Here is a 22,188-nt window from a genome sequence, read left to right as displayed (position 1 = left end):
GGTAGAGAGAATGATGGACAGGTTTGACAGCTTCACAGGACATGAGACCTTCACTGGCCTATTGAACTCAATAAATACAATAATCATTACTCCTGTCTAGAACAACGCTTTCCTGTAAACACAATAAGACTTCCAGTAGCGGGGTAACGTTGCACGTCGCTCGGTCCGTCACAGTACGCGTCTCGTGCTCTCCTTTAGCTAGATTATTTCCAGCAAGTCGAGACGCGTCATGGCGGTTACCGTTAGCCGGACACAGACAAAAGCAGATGCTCTTTGTGTACTCACTTTGTTGGTTTAGTTACTTGGAATAATCAACAAGTCTCTCTCAGGAGTTTGAGGTCCATCTGGATCAACAGACAAACTTCAATCAGGGGGGTTAAGGCCTGAGCAGGTTATAGACTAGACCATGCATGATGTTATTAGTCCGGACCATATGGACGTCTCGGAGCAACTGAAACACTTGGCTCTTCTGCCGACTCCCAACATCTGCTGTGCAAAGTTTTCTCAAGGTGCTAAATGTATTGGCCGGCTTCGAACAGGACAAATAAACACTGCACTATCTGACAGACGACGTTACTGGTGAGGTCACGGGTTGTTTTACCTTTTACGGTACACGATATTTCAGGAAATTTCTTTAAACTTGGCACAAACATTTATATTCTCATGATGACAATTTCACACAAATGTCTTACAGGTTAAAACGATGACATTTTCTGACAGACATTGATGTTGTGGCAGGTATACAACGACCTTTTCCCGAACAATGTCTATCTTTTTTAGCACCTGTTCACGTTTTTTTACCGCCACCCGTGCGCTCGCTCTGCACGCTCCCACCTGCTCCCGTAATCCACTGCACTTTCAGTCTGCTCTTCGTGCCCTAATTTCAGACAATCCTCTGCTAGCCTCCACTAACGAGGTGCATTTTAATCATCCATTATCATTACTTTGCCATGGCAGATTTCCAATTCAAAGGTCACTGTTTTTCTCCACATATTGACGTCGGTGTTATTTATATCATGGCCTATTTTCTGATCTTACTATTTAAACTTTGAGCAGTCTTAAAATGTGCTATTTCGAACATGTGTAACAGTGATGCTGTTTATTATAGTCACAACACTCAGCAGAAAGTCTCAATGATAAATATTTTCATCTGCCACGGCTCAGATTCATATTCATCTCTGCATGGATTATCTTGGGGTTCCTCTCCCTGAGGGATTCCTTCAGCTCAGGCAAATTATCAGTCAAGTGATGACGCTCATAAAACCCCTGACAGGTAGCGCGTGCTCTGCTGAGATGATATTGATCCAGCAGCCACTCACACGAAGGCACGCAAGAGAGTGAACGTTTTAATATACCCCTCGCTCCGCGTGCTTCTCGATAACGGCGAAGCTCACACAGGAGCTCCGTCAGCGCTCACCTTAGTTTACTTCCCTAATTCTCACCTGTGCGCTGCAATAAAACATAGAAATGTTCAATGTCAATTCAACCAGTGGGTGCTGATGCCGTGGATTCCTTCATAGATATCTACACACACGTGGATACACACAACATCAAGAGGCTTTGGGCGGCATTGTTTGCTTGGGGCGAGGTCGCTAAGATCCATCAGGATACATGCATCATGAGAGACTGGTAACCATCAGAGACTTTACCATAATGTTTTTATTATTGTGATCAATGTTGCAAATATCAAGCAGGGCTGCTCTACGAGGCGATATTAGACTTTAATGGGTTTTTTTTAATGGGTGTATAACTGGCTTGCGTAGACGGAAAACACCCATTTCTGTCTTGCTATTACTAAATTCAGTAGCTTTTTCAACTTGCTGCAAGATGAATGTGCTCACCCGGGTGAAAGTACTGTAGAATTAAAATAATTAACACATTTTCTTCCTTGATGAATAGAAATTATGTATTATTTGTCATGAAGAAATGGAACGAGTAATTCATAGTTTATTTCTCTCATTATTTTTTGTAAGTAGTTTTTTCTTCGTCGAGGTCTTCATTTGGGTTTGGGTGCAACATTCAAATGGTGAATGTAGTTGCTGGTAAGTCCTGTATGAAACAAAGTTAAAATGTATACACATATAACACACACACACACACACATATATATATATATATATATATATATATATATATATATATATATATATATATATATATATATATATATATATATATGATTCATAGTCGTGATTTCCTTTCTAGAGAATAACATTCATGTGTTTTTATAAATGAATCATTTCCTTTTAATTGTCTTCATTTCATCATGGAGCCGCCAGTGACGGTTTGTTGCGACTTCAACAGTGTTAATATCTGTGTGTGTGTGCGTGTGTGTGTGTGTGTGTGTGTAGGTGCTCACACTAGCTATAACCGTTTCTCTGTAAGCACCGAAATGCTGAAAAAGAATGAAACATTTGCAGTCCTTGAAAAACAGAGGTTAAACTGTGAGGTCTTTTTAAAGAGCGGTTTGGTTCTTTCTCTTATTCTGTGAGGACCTTCACAAGGCCGCCTGCCTATTCACAAACGAGGAGCCCACACGTATTAAAACATCAAAAGCCCGCTCCGCGCTATGCTGAACTGTGCAGAGATCCATGAGTTGCTGTAGTTCCTTGCTGTCAATACGTGCCTTGAATGCATTAAGTGGGGGAGAGAGAGAGAGAGAGAGAGAGAGAGAGAGAGAGAGAGAGATTAATAAATAAATAAGTGATCTTGGTTGGAGGAAAAACCGACCGGACCGGTTTTCATTCCATGTACCTTTTTTAAATCTTTGGGCAGTGAGCATCGAATATATTTTTAATAGCATGAGGTTTGCCTTCCTGTCTCCGCCCATACACCACCTCTTTCCTCCGAGTGCCTCCCCTCACCCTGCCCCCGCCTCTTGTATGTATTTTTGAAAATCGGCCTTCGTTGCTACGGACTGCTTCAATAATTCACACGAAAAAGTTTTAAAGAGCAGCAGTTGATCTTTCAGCCTGTGAGGAGCCAAAGAAATAGTGAAAGTTTTCCATGTTGTCTCTTCTGATGTTTCCTCACACACCACAACGGTGTCAGGAAGCATAACCCGGACTGTGAAAAGGCTAATACAAACACGGCGTGAACACACACACACACACACACACACATATTGATTGTGCAAAAGGGCCGGTGAGGCACAAATGATTTATTATCAAATGAATCTGTTCAGCAACAAGGCAGTAATGGCGGAAAGTGCCGGGGAGGTGCTGTGGAGAGTTTGTCGCTCCTATCAATGTTTGCACCAATCGGATATTTGACCCATCTTTCTTGTCGGAAGAGACTGTATGAATATTCTTATCCCTCCGTCTCTTAGGGGATGTGAGTCAAGATCTGCAGAAGAAGACGGGAGCCTGTTATTGTGTGAGAGTTTCAAGCCACGAATACATAAGTGTTGACACGCACAGAGGTCACTGAGCCACACATCCAACAGGACACTTTTGTAAAGTTCGGCCACCTGTTTCGGCGCTGAGCGACGTGGTCATTCAAACAAATCTCTTCGACTTGGACGGTCCTGGCTGGTGTTTTCCATTCAATCGCACAACAGCATCACCGTGTTCAACCCTCGAACACCAACGTTACAAATAGTAACGACATCACTAACGTCGGGTATATTTCACCCGATATAAAGTACCTGATTAAAAATACTTCTCATCAAAATATATTAAAAAATACAACAATCCAAGGCAAATTTAAGTACGCTTCTTTTATTATACCCTATAGAACCTCTCATGAAACGAAAAACAGGTTTCATGGAGGGTGAAAAATTAGGGAATCGTCAATAAAACATGATTAAAAATACAAGTAATGGAGCTATGAACTTGTTCTTTGGTCCACTTGTTCCTGGGACATGTGAGCCTAGTCCGCCGAAGGCAAGGTCTCTCTTCAATGGTACTATTGTATAGTATTTAATAGTACATTTTACCCGAACACATGCCAGGGATTGAAGTAGAGAGACACGCCTACCTTGGATAACGTCTGTGAGCAGCATGAAGCTACACAAGGACCCACACAACTCGGGACAAAAGCACCACAATAGAAATGACGTAACCACGTAAAATGTTGAAGGGTTAAACAGTATTGATCATTCACTTCAACGACAGCACGAGGTAACAACGTTTTAAAAAGTTCCAAAGGAAGTGAAAGTTTGAGATATTTTAGACTATCACAATCGAGAAGAACTCGACTTAACCTACACCGGAGATGTTCTTGACACTAAATCCTCAACAGAAGAGAGAGCGTTAAAAAGCAATGAGACACCTGCAGAATATTCCTGAGGGGAGGGCGGTTAGGAGAAGACGCTGCGGGCAACTTTCTCTACTTTCAGAAGTTGTGTGCTTGCTAACTCGCATGTACCACGATACGGCATGCCCCCATCGTGCATCTGGTGCGTGTACAGATACAAAGATGAGCGTGTTTAAGTGTGAGTACAACAACCGAGATAACAGAAGGCAAGCAGCCTCCTGCTGCGAGAGCATTAACAGCCATAAGGAAGGAGGCGCACATGAATGTGTTTCTCAGCTCACGCCAGGTTTCCTTAAGAGAAGCGGGGAAGATTTATCCTCTTCCCGTTCCTACCCTCCTCTGATGAATGCGAGCGCTGGTCCTCTATCGCCTCTACATATGGAAATAAATGCCCCTGGATTACTGGATATGTTCATGTATGGGATTGCTTCTCCAGTAGGGTTGTGTGTGCTGCGTATCAGAATAATCGCCCTCCTATGTTCCCACTGTATAGTAACTGCTGTCAAAGTGACAGAAAGCACCTCTGCTCACCCGGCTGCTGATGTTGCACATGAAAGCCGCAGGTTTTATTTCTTCGAGAGAGAGAGAAAGAGAGCAGAGTAGAGGAGGAGAGGGCGGGGGATGGAGAAGTGGAGATGCATAAATATGGAAATATAAATAAACTGCAACCTCTGGGGTTCCACCACCCACCATCTCCTCTGCCCTGCATCTGCTTACACCCTCAGTGAACTTTGTTATTTACTCTGGTATTTGCTATTATTGCTGTGTTTTTGTCCCGATGCTGTTCTTCTGGTCTCTCTTAATGCTGCCGGTGGCTGCTAAGGTCAGGGACGTCGGTCCTTTTGTTATGAGCCGCCGTCACTGCTGCATCCTCCTCCCTGCCTGAGGGATACTTTCAGAGACGCTGCCATGAAACCCTCTTGTTTTTTTTTTTACCTGGTGTGAGCAGATACTGCCATGCTGCTGTTAATATGATGCAGTGTATTCAGATCGCCTCACATCTGTCGGCGCCGTTGAAGCTGACAAATGTTATCTGAAGACGGAGGCAGGCTGCAAGGAAATTATTTGGATCCGTTAGTAATCTTTAATGAGGGTTGAGGTAAATTGCATATTGTTATTATCGTGCATTATTATCAATACTGTGATCGTTATCACCACAGGCTGCTGTCCAGAAAACTGCAGGAGCTTTATTGGAAAGGCTCAGAAAATGACTTTAAACTTACAGAAACAATAGAATATTACTTGAATACACAATCTCAGGTGAATGATGCTTTTAAATCCTTCAAAATTGTGTAAAGGATTAAATGCTCCCTGATGCCCTGAGGCTATTTCTAACCCTTTTTAGCACATAAAGCCTTCTCTAAATAAACTGTAATCCTAAAACTGCAGCATCATCCAGCTAAACAGTAATGGTTTTATTAGACACAGAAAAGTTTACAATTTAGAGAGAGCAATTTTTTCAACTTGAAACCATTTTGTCAGGTAAAAACAAATATTCGTATCCGAGACCTCTTCCCTCCAACTTATTAACAAAACACTTATTTTTAATATAATGTTCTCATATTCAACTGTTTTGGAAGCAGGAAAGTATTGTACTTTGTTCAGAATCAATTCCAGTTCATTTTAATACTGTAATGGTGTTGGATACTTTTACTGAAGTGAAGTGAATGATCATGCCGCTGGAGTAATAAATCTCAACATTCAACGGTTAAAGATATTATTGAGCTGAATAAACATGTCTTCCCTTTAATATATATGTTTTGTTTTATCTGTATTTTTACATCACGTAAATCAAAGACAATGAATGACTCTGAAGGCCCTATACATCCTATAAATCACATGAACTACCTTCATCAACGCATAATTCGTTTTTTTTCCTAGGCGTGCTTGATTCACAGTAAAAAGAAGAGGCGGCCATGTTGTGAGTGAAATCACAGAAACACATCGAAAAGTTTAATTATCACTTTGAATCCTGGCTGTTTGCGATACAGGATGCTGCCTGCGAAGGCAAACACTATTCTTTATTCAGGTTGCTCAAACAGAAGCACATGGCTCACAATAAGCAGGGAAATCTCATTAGCGAACTCTTTAGTCATCTTTAGTACATCTGTGGATGATTGAAGGCAGTATTCAAGGTCACGAGGAAAACTGGAGTGGCAGCGATTGCATTAGTCGAAAATAAATCCCCTGAAGACGTGAACATCCAGAACAATATGTGTTTGCCCTGTGGGGATAATATTGTTTTGTAATGTTCAAAGAGATCAAATTAAAACTACTTTACTTAAAATAATATAATTAAAGCAACAAATTAGACAACTGTTTTTGCCTCCAGCAAGTTATAGTCATTATGTTTGAAGAGACACACAGCGCAGTCATTTCAGTGGTTTCAAATTAAACATTAATGTTTGTATTCTTGTGGATGGTTAGAGATGCATTTAGTGCCCAAAACAGCCCCCTGATGTCAAGGTAGAGTTGTGTTGCTGAGACTGATTGCTTGACTGTAAGGCTTTGCAAAAATACCCATTTAGCTTACTATCGCAATATTTTTTTTTGCGATAGTATATTGATACGTCTGCGACTACTATCAATACCAATGTACTTTTAAAAAATCTTGTTTTAAATTGATCTAAAAAGCCTTCAGCAGTTAGTTCAAAAATATACAGATAGACAGTAAAGCCTACAGATCACAAATGCTAGAAATTATGCTAACATACTCTGCTAACGAGTATCACTACTACACAACGTGTAAAACCATTAGTTTCAAATCCATAAAACCAGCCTGAATTCTAAGAAAATCAGAAAAATTAGTTGTTGGACCCTGGTCAAAGCTGTCCAATGCTCCACTGTGATTGGCCAGTCTGAGTTTAAGGGGTGGAACTTAGCGAATGGTGAATAAAGACACTGCTGGCCCTCTGCAAAGCGCTGCAGTAGGTGTTGCACAATGCTGCACCGTAAGGCTCCACCTCTTGCATTTGCAATGTGATGATTGCAGTACTATCGAGGCCAACACTTAAAACGGATATGCGAAATACAAAGGCTGGCCGTAATGGCAGCGCACTAAAAGTCCATTATCCTTTCACAATGGATAACAATAATTCATGTGAACATTGTCTGGCAGATGTGATGAGTTCTGAGTGCAGGGTCAGCAGCGGAGCAGCTGCTCTCAGCTGGACAGTCAAGTTAGCCAGTCCCCCATGTTTCCAGTGTTTATGCTAAGCTAAGCTAAGCCCCTGTATGTGTAGCGTACAGATGTTGAGGTGGTATTGATCTCCTCTTGGAGCATATTTTCCAGATGGTCAAACTATTTCTTTTTACCCAAAGGACAAGGAGAACCTATGCAAGGGGTTTCCCCAAAGTGTGAGCGTTTAAAACAAGTCAAGAGTTTTGTTCATTTCCATCTATTTATTGTTCTTTTTAATGATATATGATCACAGATTGGGCCCCGTTGAACTAATCCAACTCTACTGTATGTACCCTACTGACAGGATGACCTTTGGGATTGCTAATGTGCTTTTCAGGAACGTTGACATCTAGAGCGCACTGATTATTTATCAGCTGCCCGGTAACATAAAGCTGACGCGGACGCGCTCTCGATCGCAGCTCGCCGCTCGGTGGGAGGATCCGGCGTGTTCGACTCGTCTGAGACCGATGGCTTTCAAATCCGCTCCCCGCCTGCTGATCTCTGCCGTCAAACATTCCAACATACAACAGCGATAACCTACTTAGAGATTAATCCTTGTCCCATAAAACATATTTATGTGTCAGCCATGGTTTGCCTAAACCGTTTGGGAAGCCCGGGCTGTCTGGGCTCTGCGTGCATAGCTGAGAGATGATATTGCACTCAACGTGGTTTTGTTCCCCGCAGTGACGTTCTCAGCTGACATCTGGTCGGCTTTACTCCTCGCGATCACATTTTAGAGCCGTTCATCTTCCACCCACTTGACCTCCTGAATAAAGCAGCCCGAGAGCTCTACCCACTACCGTCACTCGTGCACTCACGTAGCTTGTGACAGTTCCAGAAATAGAGATTTCAAATATAATTGTTATCCCTGGACACCGGTAGATTATTTGCTTTATGTGTGCGAGCGGCCACACTGCCTTTTTTTTTTTTTTCCACTCATGCATTTGTTTTTCTTCGAAATGTATTCAACAGTTTTCCTCACTAAGAGCTTTTATATCCTCAAACACTTTAATTATTGTCAGTGGAGAGCTTTAGTGCCACAAAATAGACGACAAAATTACAGTTCTGCGGCAAAACCAGTATTGTGTTTGTATTTTGTTTCTCTTCAAATTAAAGAATCTACTTGTGTGTTAGCTTTCAGAGCCCATGTCAATTATTCCCACTAAATATTTAATGCTTCCGGTGTCTTAACTCAAGCAGTCGTTCTCAATCTCATTTGTTTTTTTTTTCTTCTGCCTTTAGAAGCTCAGACTAATTCAGCGGGACTAATTGCTTTCCTCTCTCATACTCCGAGACGTCTCTGAGCGACGCTTCCTCCGACGCGGGATGTGTTTTTTAATAACGAGCGGATCTATAAGTAAAGATCGGAGGCTCGTCGCCTACCGGGGCTCGCAGCGACGAATAAGTCCTGACAGCGTTATTGAGGGACATATTGTTTTCTGGGACGGCGGAAGATTTTCATCTGCTGAGTCCTGTGAGTGGATCCCAGCGAGAATCGTATTGATACACCGAGTTATGAAGGCGCCACTTCTGAGGAACACCTCCGGGTGTCTGAGAGGCCCAGAGGCCACGCTGGGTCGCAACGCCAGTCCTCCGTCAGTGAAGGTGTGACTCACTTCATGTGCGGCGGCGTGGGGGCGAGCAGCTTCCCTCGTGTTAAAGACTTCATGCATATTATCCTCATGCGTGTCTCCCTCGAGGGATACGCGGAGACACTGTTGACACGACCGCAACGCCAAACCGAGCTGAATCATCTCTCCGCCCTTGAACCGCCACGTGATCGCTCCGTGATGTGTTTAACGCAGGATGAGTGGAAGTGATAGAAGCGTGGACTCTTTCCATTGAAGCAGCCTTTTGTTTGAAATAGCGAATGTAAAGCTCGACGCGCTCTGTGGTTCTGCTGCAACTTTTCATAGATTACTGTGTAAATGACATGACTCAGTCAGACTCCATGACTCATCTCGGCTCGTTCAACTACATTTCTGGGTGTCTGTGTTACATTGATTCAATAGTTTGTGCCCTTAAATATTCCCACAGCGGAGCAATGTGGGTGTCCCAAGCATGTCTGGTAACTCTGGGAAAGAGTGTGTGCACATTCGTCCTCATCTTTTGTGTGACCCGAGGTCAAGGTCAGGGGACTACAACCTGCCCTCTTCAGTCCTAAGGTGCACATGCTGCATTCAAAACTAAAATAACGGGTGCACATGGTGACGCTGTCTCCAGCGACCTCCAGCAGAAGGTCAGAGTCCGACAGCTACAATGCAGCGTGCTGTGGGAGGGTTGGTGGTCGCTGCATGATTGGCTGAAGTCCATAAATGAGAGTGACAGGAGGTAACTGTAGACTCTGATAGAATCAAAAAGTTGTTTGCTTTTTAATGAAAAAGAAAAAATGTCTGCATGGTGTAATACTACATAAACACTAGAATATGGCATCCGCTGGGGGAATACAAAAAAAAAAAAAACGAGGCTTCTGCATGTTTTATCTGAAATTAAATTTTCATTGCGTCAGCATTGCATTTTATGTGAATCTATATCAATTCTGAAAATGTGCACTGATGAGGCTCCCGGGGGCCGGGAGACAATGAATTAAGTTGATTACACAAAAGCTGGAGAGTGAGGGGAAAAAAAAAAAAGGTGGAAAAGTGACCAGAGGTTGAACGTGAGCTGTGGATATGGAGCAAGAACCGCGGCGCTGCTAGCTAATCCATCAGGGCTGCTTTAGTTACAGCACAGCCACTCTGACATGTCTTTATTAATTATTAATCTTCATTACAAACAGATTTAGTTTTTGTGCCGCAATACAATCCCAGATTGCCGCTCCCTCGTCCTTCCTACATCACAGAGTGCAGTCATTAGTGAAACATAATAAATAAACAACCTTTCTGTCATCCAGCAATTAAAACGCAGATTGACCTTTATGGAAATTACACTTTAATGTGCTGCACTTAAAAGCCACTTTAAGCAAAATGAATAAAAATGCAACTAATTTTCCTGTTTGTTGCAATTGTTTTAGCTTTTTGCATCATTGCTGTTGCTTTTATCGACCATGTTTTACTTTTGCCTCTCAGTGGGGCCATACATCACATAGACAACAGCCCTTCAGAGCAGCAAAACCTTCTTTTTAAACAGCCGATGGTCACAATCTCATCTGACACTTGTTTTTTCGACTTACACTACGAGGACACCTGAAATAAATATATTCCTTCTCCCTGCTCCTTTACCCGAGGCTCGCCCGCATTATTGAGGCGATTTATCACTGTCATCTGCAGGCCACGAAGACGTCCTACTGTATACACGGACGCATGACATATCGTCTTTCTCTTCCTCGCCTTTCCCCCCTCTAGTGGATCGTTAACGCAGTGCTCGTCTGCAGGACCCAACCTGCGTCAGTATTTATAAGCAGCTGTCACATATTGGCTGCATCAATAATTAGTCACTGGAAAAGCCATTTGGGTCCTAATTACGGGCGGGGTCCACCGCGGGGGGGGGGGAGGGGGGGTGATGATATGCGGCTGGTCGCGTGTACGTCGCACATGCAAATGCCGGCCTTTGAGCGCCGTCTTCTGAGCATGTTGATGGCACGACGCTGCAGTGCTTAAAGAGGTGACACAGGGAGAAGACAGTGTAATGACTCATCTCCTGCAGAGAAAGCGTTCAATACATGTAGATGCAGTCACTCATTTTAACTGCGAGCGGGGCCGTATTGCTGTGATTAAACACACGTGCGTCTTCATTCCCAATAAGGATGCGTTACTGGGCTGGATTACATTTCGGTGAATGGAGGAAAAAACTATGTGAAACTGGTCCTTTCTCTCGACAAGAGTGCAACATTTACGGTGTTATTTTAAACCTGCCGCCCTCATAAAATCTCTAATGCGACATATACTTTTACCAATGTGTGTAGCATGCTCAGATTTATAATAGATCTGCTTCCTGGCAGCGACACAAATTATTGGATGTTCCACCTGCGGCAAATAATAAGCACAAAGTTTGAACGTTGACCTTTAAGCGTGCGTGTGTGTGCGTGTGTGTGTGTGTGTGTGTGTGCATGCGTACGCTATATCGTGCTGATCATTTTCTTGTGTTTTTGTGTGTGTGCGCAAATGTGTGACGCGCGGCCTGTCGACTGCCATTGATCCAGAACATTCTGGAGCGCCGCTTAGCATCTGCAAAAAAATACACACGTCTTTAGCGCTGCATGCCGTAGCACCTGTGAGCATCTTCTGTACGTGTGTGTGTGTGTGTGTGTGTGTGTGTGTGTGTGTGTGTGTGTGTGTGTGTGTGTGGGTGTGTGTGAGTGCTGCCCATGATGCCTCATAAACAAACCGGGCATGTTGGTGAGCACATTGTCATCACCGGGTCCTCAGGCTTTTATGAGCTGCCACACCTCCCAGTTGTCCCACAGCTCACCAGTGCTTTATGGGAGCTGCTCCCACATGCAAGGCAGCAGAAATGGTGCAGGGGATGGGGTGGGAGGGAGGGGGGGGGGGGGTGGAGGGCTGAGATGTAAACTCTCAGACTGCCTGCTGTTGTGAAGGTGCCGGGACAATCGCAGCGCTCTCTGCTTGTGAGATGTGTGTCCCGAGAGAGGGAGAGAGAGAGAGAGAGAGAGAGAGGGGGGATGATGAAGTGGGCAAGGGGATAACATGGGAACTACAGCATCGACTGACACTCCACTAACAAGATCACCGTCATTACTTTCAGACATCCAGGCCTGTGCTCGTATACAACGATGTACAGCGATGATCCACCGGTGATTAGATGCTGAGGCTGTGCATTAGAGGTTAGTGTGAACGGGAGGCTTTCATGATTTAGCGCCTTGTTTGGCTCACCAAAACTAAATGCCTCTCAAATTCCATTTATTTCACAGTCGAGATTTTCCTCTTGGCCGGGGATGCAGGTAGTCTGACCCAGATACGGTGCTGTCTGATGAATTATTTTGTCTCTGATCTTGGTCTAATTCCAGCTCAACTGAGTGTAGTTGCAGCTGCAGCTGAAATTATGAGGCTTTTTTCCCCACCCCACTTTTTTTTTCTTTTTTTTTTACATTTTTTATAAATGAGTCTGTGCTGGCTCTACCGGGACCCGATGCCTTATTCAGCTCCTCTGCCAAAACGCTGCGAGTCCATGTTCCCCTCAGTCTGATATTTGGGAGATTAAGAGATCAGCAGAAATTAGGACGCTGCTGCTGCTGCTGCTGCTGCTGCTGCTGCTGCTGCTGCTGCTGCTGCTGCTGCTGCTGCTGCTGCTGCTGCTGCTGCTGCTGCTGCTGCTGCTGCTGCTGCTGCTGCTGCTGCTGCTGCTGCTGCTGCTGCTGCTGCTGCTGCAGTGGCTTTTCACTAACATTAGAAACATGACTTGTATGCTCATGCACACTCAGCATTGTCTTCGTCATACGACCTGTATACGCTCCAGTTAGAGATAGTTTAACTGCCGTTATGAGGAGTTCACAATAAACAATCCCCCCCCTCCTCGCAGAGAAAGTTTGGTGCATCTTGAGTTGACTTACTTTTTGCTGCTGCATGATGCACATTGTTGTCTGATTACTTAGCGATCTTCTACATTATTGATATTGTTCATTAAGGAGAGATTAATTGTCTATTGGCAACCCCATCGCCCCCGGGTGGCCCGCGCTGAGTTGTAGCGCTGCTGACTGTGCAGTAGCGCGCGCTAACAGGGTCTTTATGTCACCGTGAATGATGCCACGCCTCCAGTCATCATGCAGCACCTCAGTCATGTTGACCCCGACCTGTGGGCCACGCCGCTCGACAACTCCTCCTCCGCTCACGTGCACCACACGTCCAGGAGACGTTTGATTCACGCAGAGAAATAAATCAGCCAAGAGGGAAACGTGTGCTGCGTTGGCTGCTCTGCTGTGTTGACGATGAGTTGAGACTCCGCAGTGGCAAACTGCTTGGGAAAAGGCTTTCTGGGAACAACACGCACACGCGCGGAAAAAAAAAAGGAGCCCTCGCCCTAATCATCGATAGCACCCATCTATCTCTGTTTCTGTGTGTGAAACTCGAGGCCCAACAGCTCCAGTGTGTGACTCTTGTTAGCGGTGGGTCATGAGACACCCAGAGGGGTGACACCCAGAGGAGTGACACCCAGAGGAGTGACACCCAGAGGAGTGACACCCAGAGGAGTGACACCCAGAGGAGTGACACCCAGAGGAGTGAGCCTGGTTATTTCTCTGGGCCCGAGGTTACTGCAGTGAATGCTGGTGCATGAAAGCCTCCTCTCACTTTGGTCCGCGGTGCCTTCAAGGCACGTCGTGTTTGTCAGAGTGCCATCGAGTCCATAAAGAGGAGCCACAGTCCAGTGAGAGGGAAGCTGCCATCGTGAGCAGAATGCCCCATTAGAGGAAGGCATAAAAAAAATAATGAGCCGCGTTATTTTCCTTTTTCCAAATGCACAAATGCTCAATATTTTGAGGGGTTTTTTTGTTGTTTTTTTTAACGGCACAACACTTTGAATCACTCTCGCTGCTCTCATCAGCCGTGTCTGCAGCCGCAGCAGGCAGCTGTTTTCTACGAAAAGAGCGGCCATAACCCAACTGGACCTGTCTGTCCGGTCCAGCATTCGAAATGGCACGCAGACAAAGTAAGCAGCTTTCTGGTGAAGACGGAGCGTTTAGCAGCTGAAGAGCAGGATATTTCCCTCAGGGGTGGAACGGGATTAGAGATAATAAGAGAGGGAATACTGCACTTACGGTCTTCAGGAGTTAGAAGCACGACTCCAAACAAACGTTGCTTTGTGTGTCCAGTTGTTGGGCGTGTGTTGTGACATAAAGTGATAATATGTTGGCTTAATGGCTTCCCCCATGTGGCCAAACCCATCAAATTATACTAGTTAACGTTTGTGTGGGGCTTATACTGATTTCACTTTTCTTTTTTATGTGATACTTTAAAATACTTTAAGATTGTTGTGTTCCAGTGCAAAAGCAAGAACCTACATTTGACTGCGTCTTAGACTTGAAAGGTCTTCTCGCGGCAAGTTTAGAAGACGCTTTACAGTAGTAGAAAGTCAATATTTCAAAGGGGATGAAATGGAAATGCAGTAAGCCGCTTATCATGCACCAGAGATTCTTTGTTGCTAATTTTGTTACGTGATTTTCATCTTTTTTAAAAACCCTCCAGGTTGAGTTTCAGACGTGAAAAACAACGCGAACCGTCGACGACAGCTGCCGAACTCCAAGAAGACGGCAATGAAAATATAAATGAAGGTCTTCGCCCTGTCGCTCCCTTAAGTGAAATTCATCAGCACATCCACACGTGACGAGAGTGGAGAGGGACGGGGGGGAGAAAAAAAAACCCATACTTGTTATGAATTCCATTCACATGTCGGTCGATGTCACCAGATGCAATAACTGAAGCCGTGTCTCCCCGTGTCAACAGGACTGACGGCCAACTCATTTTGATCCGTAACCTTTATCCAGCTGACCGCTGTGTTCTCTCATAACCGAGTCATAAATCACACATGACGCTTGTCACAAAGTGCAGAGGTGCAGCTCGGGTCTGGTGATGCGGCTGCATGGATTTCTGCTTCGGTGGCTCTCATCAAATATCATTCAAGACGATAATCCCAGCGGTGGCAGAGGCGGATCTGAGCTCTGAGATCTGGGACGTTTGCCATTTAGCTCCTCTCGTGTGTGTGTGTGTGTGTGTGTGTGTGTGTGTGTGTGTGGACCCAGAGGAACAGAGTTCATGCAGACACACATTTGTTTGACGCGTATGACGTTTGACTTTTGCCTTGAGGTCAGATGGTAGTTCTGGCGGGGTTAATTCAGGTTGATATGTTCAAATTACAGTGGAATCTGGTTGAATTTGACTCTACTTCCTCAATGTGTTCAACACTTTGTCTTGTAGTCTTGACTGAAAGATGGCATATGTTAATTCACAAGTATTGGAAGTTTCCTGGGAAGATTGGTGCCATTTTGTACAAACATAGCTAGAGCTCTGAGTTTAGTTGTCGTAGGTTTCAGTGTTTGGTTGTACTCATCTCACAAAAGTGACAGGAGAACTTGAGGCTTTAAAACCGGAGTCCACAAACCAATGGGTCACGTCTCGGTCAGACGTCAACTTCTTATAAACAGTCCTTGCTGCCGACTGTCCAGTAGAGCATGACACATACCCAAATGTCTGCATTTCACAAAACAAGGCCCCATAAATGTCCGTTGAGCGCATGGCGACAGGCTGAAAGGAATCCTGACGAAGTCACCGATACTATGTTTATTTTATCCCATAATCATCATCCTCATCATCTTTTATCGTCGATACCGTGGTTATTTGCTCAATATTTCATTCGTCGGTCGGGGAGAAACCGAATGAATGAAACCCAGAGGGATGAAGACCTGGTAAGAGCGGCGCGTGAGCAGGAGGGAGACGATCCGCAACCCACTGCGACGGAGAGACGAGTATTGAAAAAGAACAAATCAGAGCTGGGGATGGAGGAGGAGGAGGAGGAGGAGGAGGAGGAGCGTTTGCGCCGGCGCGTCTGTGACTTTCCATCATGACATGTGAAGGAAGGGAGACGCAGGTGGACGGAGCAATCGCGTCCCACCCGCGGCTGTTAAATGTGAGTTACTGCAGCCGAAGACAGAGCGGAGCCGAGTGTGCAGTCCATCAGCCGCAGCGCGTGACCGCGAGCGCAGGCCCTCGTACAGTAAATACACATCAGCGTGAGATGTGGCCTGTGCGCACAGGTTGGAGCTCAGCGCGGAGAGTAATTCACACATGTATTGGTTTGTACACGAGAATAAAAGGAGCTGCGGCGCTCACTGAAGGGCTGGTTCAGAGCGCGCTGACAACCTCCGGCTGAAGGCGCGCGGGTTGCAGCTGTGATTTCGCACGCTGGTTTCTGGAAGATGGAGTTTGGGTTTCCTGGTTGGAGCCGCTACAAGAAGTCCTAAAAAAAAGAAAGCAAATGCTCATAATGTAATATATCTGTATTTTATTTGGCTACAAACGCAGCATTTCAAGTTCGAAATTGGAGCATTTCACCGACAAATTAAATACTGGCGGGTTTGTTTGGACCAACTGCTGAACCACCTTCCACATAAGGCTCCAACACCCGGCTGCTTGTTAACCACATATGGAAAAACCTTCCTGCCAAACTGGCGGTTTAAAAACACATCACGTAGCGGTCTGACTTGTGCCGGCATCAGTGTGAATCTCACTGTTGAATATTATTGGAGCCGAGCTGTCTTGAGCCTTTTTATTAACATTTCAGAGAATGTCATCATCCTCTGAACGAACATCAGAAATCAGGTAACATTTTTCAGTGGCGTGTTTCAAACAGAACCGAATAGAATATATTTATGATTTGTCCGCGGGCTTAAAAGGTGCAGATTCCGGAGGGATTAACTTTGAATTTTCCCTCCTGGTTGCTTGCATTCAACCTGCCACTCTAATCCCTGCTCCCTGCTCATCACCATCTGTCATCTGTAATCTCAACCACCGCTGCCCCGCCCCGCACTCCTTCTCCACTTGTTTCTCTGTGTCTTTCTCATTTTCACCGCCCACATTATTGGCTGAAACAGTCTGGCACCGGTGGGGGGGCGTTCGAAGCCGAGCTCGGGCGGCGCAGTGAACCCGCTGAGAGGAAGATGGAGCGTGCACACTTACCTCGACGTAGAGGGACTTCAGTAAATGTCAAACCCTCTGAGAGAAGTGCTGATAGGGCACCCAGCCAAGTAGCTCATTATTTCCTGCATAGGCTCTAATTAAAGAGGAATCGTATATATATATATATATATATCACATCCCGGCCTGCAATGAGGCTGGACAAAAGGCCGCAATCCGAGCTCGCGGGTAATCATCAAAGCAGCAGTTGCAGTAATGATACTGATAGACGCTGCCGCCCGCTGACCTCGAGGCCCCGTCGCCTCCTCTGCATGTCAGAAGGAACGGTGACGACCTCAGTCTGGAGCGCTCTCTCTCTCTTTCTTTGCTCCAGGTGTACTCAACTTTCTTACAATCGGTGTAATAAATGTGTGAAAATGTACTTCGCCAAATGAGATGTTACTCCAGTGCAGGACGGGCGGAGGAGAAAGAGTTACGATCAGCTCTGATATATTTTCAGCAGTGAAAGAGCCCCGTGTGTGTTCGGCTGTAGCGCCACCCAACTGTGTGTGTGTGTGTGTGTGTGTGTGTGACCCGCCTCGGTTCATCTGCACCTTCCTGTGATGCTTTGTGTTTTGAGGCTGATATCGAAGAAACACGACTGACCCGACGAGGAGCTCCTGCGACCGAGCGAATCGGAAGTCAAAGGCGGACCGAACAAAACCTGAAAGGAATAGTTTGACCTTTTGAAAAAATGTGCTCATTCTTTTTTTTCGTGTGTATCTGGGTTCGTGGCTCCCTGCGATCTGACCCGTTTGTACAGGCGGATGCTGTGCATCGATACTCGTGGTAGGGAAGGGTTCGCGATATGCTCACGATTGAGATGGAAAGTTTTTTGGGGAGCTAGCGTCAAAAACGAACGTTCCAGAACGGAGAAGCTGATCCTCGTTGCTGTTTTTTTCCTGTTGCTGAGGAGGTGTATCATTCGAGGGAAGGCAGATCCATTAAAATCAGCTCCTGCAGTGTTTTCCTCGCTGTCGTTTCTGTGGTCGTCATGGTTACACCTGATGATTCAACCTGTCCGCTGTGTCATGAAACATCTCTGACACACAAAAAACACGTTCGCGGCCGATGGCTTTGAACTCGGCTCCTCTGGGATCTGCATCCGTCCTCCCGAGCTCAGATTCTCTCCGCTGAGAGAATTCATGGATTCACGACAACTCGAAAAAGGCTCTCCGACATGCGAAATGCGATCTGATCGCCTTCTTGCCCCCGGACCCTCCGTGGCAGCTGAGGAAAAGCGAGGCTAAGAGGAGGAGATGGGAGCTGGGATTGTGCGCAGATCAAAGGCAACTCTGCGGCAGGACAAAGGCGTCTGATCAGAAGCCTGGTGGATTCAGTCAGATGTGAGATTCAGGATGTTGCCAGCTTGTTAGTTCCCTCGTGCTATGATGAGAGGCGCGTCGTATCGGTATGTTCCCCCCGTACAGAATAAACCCCCGCTGGCTCTTCCGTCCCCTCCACTGTATTCAAATGCCTCCACCTGCAACTCGGCGTGAATACGTTTCCGAGCATCGCCAAAGGCCGTGAGGGGGGTTCGCCTCGCAACAGCACAGGGTGAGCCTCTGAAGAGTCTCTTGTCAGGCGGCCCTCAAACACACATCCATCATCTCCCCTGAGTGTCAAATTAGCAGGGAGCTGAACAGGTGGCTCGCCAGCCGATGTCAAGGAGCGAGCGGCAGAGAGATTGAGGTCGCGTTTTGTTAAAAAAAAAACGGATTCCGTTTGGATCTGGATGAGCGTGCTGTGAAGAAGACGCTGACGCGGCCGGTTGTGTAACCGCGTTGTGTTGTTTGCGGGAACTCTACGGCGGCACGGTCATGTGATCGTGTCCCCCCCTGGAACCAGATGTGAGCCACTTTGAGGAAACCCGCGTCCATGTGGCAAAAAGTATTGTTACGTCCTCCAATAACACTCTATGGTTGAAATTTTGAATTCCTACATATTTCAATGAGTGCCCAATAAAGGGTTAATCGCCTCGGGGTCAACTACCAGATGGTTTTTTAGCTTCTTTTTCTTCTGAAGCGGGAGGGGGAGAGACTTGTGTAACAGTTATTCAGGAATTACAGCTCCCTGCTAAGTTAAGAAGTATGGTTACTTTAAAACTGTATATTTGATTTCTCCTGAATTGCCGTTTATTCTCGCACCTTTAGGCGTTGAGAAATGCAATGAAAACAGTGTAGTAGGTTTTCTGTAAGGGAGTGTGAATATTATGAGTGTGGCTCTACGTTATTGAGAGCAAAGCTGGCAAAGATCTGAGTCTCTATATGATTATAAAAACTAAAACTAAAAAACATCATCTAATGCAGACGCTTATCTCGAGTACCAGAAAAACTCCTGCGAGACCGTTGAAGTTTTTTCTTCAACTGTTAAAATGATTCATGTCAAGATGAATCCATGTGTTTACTTATCCAAACACGCGTCTCCTCCTTCAGGAGCCACGCGAGCCGAGAGAAGACAAATTCCACTGACTGGTGATCCTCTGAAATGCCTTTCGTTTTTGCGATGACGTTTGTGCACACGTTCATGTTCCACACTCATGAACTGCACGAACTTTCATCCCCTGACCTTTCACCTGGCTCCATCATCAGTTTGACATTTTAATTTGTGCATTATTTTTTGGTTTATGACCAGGCGGCAGCCTCCGCGTCTGAGAAGTGAAGCTTGTCTTGAACTGGCGTTCTCTCTCGCTGGCCAGCAGGGGGCGACTCCTGTGGTTGCAGTCTGATTGTATAGAAGTCTATCAGGAAATGGCCCTACTTCTCCCCACTTGATTTATTACCTCAGTAAATATTGTAAACGTGAGTTTGTGGCCTCAATCATTCAGTTTCTTCAATACAGCATAAAGTGCATTTAGAAAACATTACAGCGTTAAACTTTTCATAGTCTGCTTCCAGTTGTTACCATTCTAGACATCTTCCTGTCGTACCGTTAGCATGCCGATGTTCAGCTCCGAGCGCCATGCGCCCGTGAGAGCGGCTTCACAGAGCAGCGAGGATGCAGCCGTCTTGCTTCAGCACCGTTGATCCGAGTCCCACAGCACAGAGGATGAAAACCAGACCACTGAAATGTAGCACGCAGAGCTCATCCAGACATTCCTTCCTTTAAAATAATAGTTCTTCATTTCAGATCTGACAACAAAGCTCCGTCTGGGTATGTGAACCAATGCTAATGAAGGCTGTGGTCTGTAAACCTGCTCCTATTGTGTAATAACGGGGCGTTGCACAGTTTTATATGTTTTATCATGAGTGAAAGAATTAAACCAGAGCGACATTGTAATATTATGATCTATTATTCCAAACAATCACCAAACAATATGCAGCATGCATTACATTAGTATCTATTATCAGATATTACATTACAAAGGCTCATATTTAATGTGACTTTTCTGCATTCTCAGTGTTCGGACGTGATGGCAAGTTGTTCTCCCCTCGGCCCGCCATGTGACTCCGTGGTGGATGCAATCATAATGTCCAGGGGATACGGCGTAATGGCTTTCTGGCGGCTGAAAGTCTCATCTTTCCTGCTTTTCCCAGCGTGTAAATTGGATCCAGTAATCGCCTCAGTCAGCAAACGGGATGATTTAGGGAGTCATTTGTGGAAGACAACTTTGAGGTCAATTGCATTAAGTTCTGTTTTGCTCTGGTCTCCTCAATATTTTCTCACATTCAGATTTGTCTCAGCAGCTGTCGGACTTTAGTACCTGCAGTAGCGTCCGATTAGAGCGCGTTCCCTCTGCTTCACACCATTTAAACACCATTTTGCGTCTAATGGCACTAACAGGCAGCAATTACCACAGTTTCCTCTTCCCTTTGCAACTTTATTCAGCTGCAGAACATGTCACATCACATAAATATACAGTCTGCCTGCTGGGATTGTTAAGACAGAGTTTGATGTTTAGGGAAATACACTTTGTTTGTTTTTTTGCTGCGAGTGAGATGAGAAGATTGATACCGCTCGTAGACTTGAGAGTGGTATTGATCTTCTTTCCCCAGTATCGGGTTGCAGCATCTACAGCCCAGAGCCCTAAACTGAGAGGGCTCGACTCAAATGTGGTTTGTTGTACCCAAGTGGATATTTTTGAATATTTAGTATACTTTTATCACACTTCACTGGCGTGTGTTGAAGCAGGCAGAGATTGGATTCCACCAAACTGCAAACAAATCAAGCAAAAAAAGGGATAATATTGCAACCAACAGAAAAAACGTAAAGTTGCTGTGCAGACTGAAAATAAAATTGTCTTTTCTACACAGATTCTGAGCAGGTGAAGTTAATGTGTTGTCAGGTATTGTCAGCGTGAGAGATGTGTTTTAGTTCTGGACGGGTGGACATGGATTTTCTTTTTTTTGTTGTTGGACAGATTATGTAACAGTGATGTTTGGATTATGAGAAGGTGATGGGGGTCAGTCAACAGTGAAGACATTATTTCCAGTAGCGGTGGACCGTTATATCCTTATAAAGCTGGGTCTGTACTCGCCATTCTGTTTCTTTTGTTATTAAATTTGACTATTGCATTATGCATGCGTGGAAATATTAGTGCGGCATGTGTTTGATTGTTCAAGAGCTCGCCCTTGCTCCGGATTGCCTGCAGGGTCTTTCCCTTCAGTCGGTGAGGCAGTTAACACAATAACTCAAGCCCGTGGCCTCGACATCACAGGAAGTGTTTCCAGTATGACTCCCTGCAGCGCTCTGCTCACAATTACCATTAATGACTCTTTCCGGCTACCAGGCAGTTTCTCATGGACTCACATCTACTTCAGCTCTGCTGCTGCGTCGTGTTGTAAAGGTTACCGCAGAAACCCAGGAGATAGCAGATGAAAGTGTGAAAAGTAATGTAATAATTTATAATGAAGTCATCAAAGTTGTGTCACGTATTTGGTTATTTTCAAAACGGAGGTTTTGAATGGGGCAGTTGTTCAATGTCATCCAACATACATTTGAATATAGGTTGAAACAGAAAGTAATGAATCATTATTGATTCTTAGTTTTATTCTAAATAAAATAGTTTTACTGGAAAGAATATTTTTGGATGTAACCTCCTTTGTAATCGCTAACATTTTCATTTTAATGACATTTCTTCTCATTAAATGTAACCCATTACATTTACTTTGTAATGTGATTAACTCT

The sequence above is a fragment of the Clinocottus analis genome, unplaced genomic scaffold (genome assembly GCF_023055335.1).
Source record: "Clinocottus analis isolate CAN_PGR_092001 unplaced genomic scaffold, fCliAna1.0.p SCAF_16, whole genome shotgun sequence".
NCBI lineage: Eukaryota > Metazoa > Chordata > Actinopteri > Perciformes > Cottidae > Clinocottus > Clinocottus analis.
The sequence above is the reverse complement of the archived record's forward strand: the minus strand, read 5'-3'. Positions refer to the sequence as shown.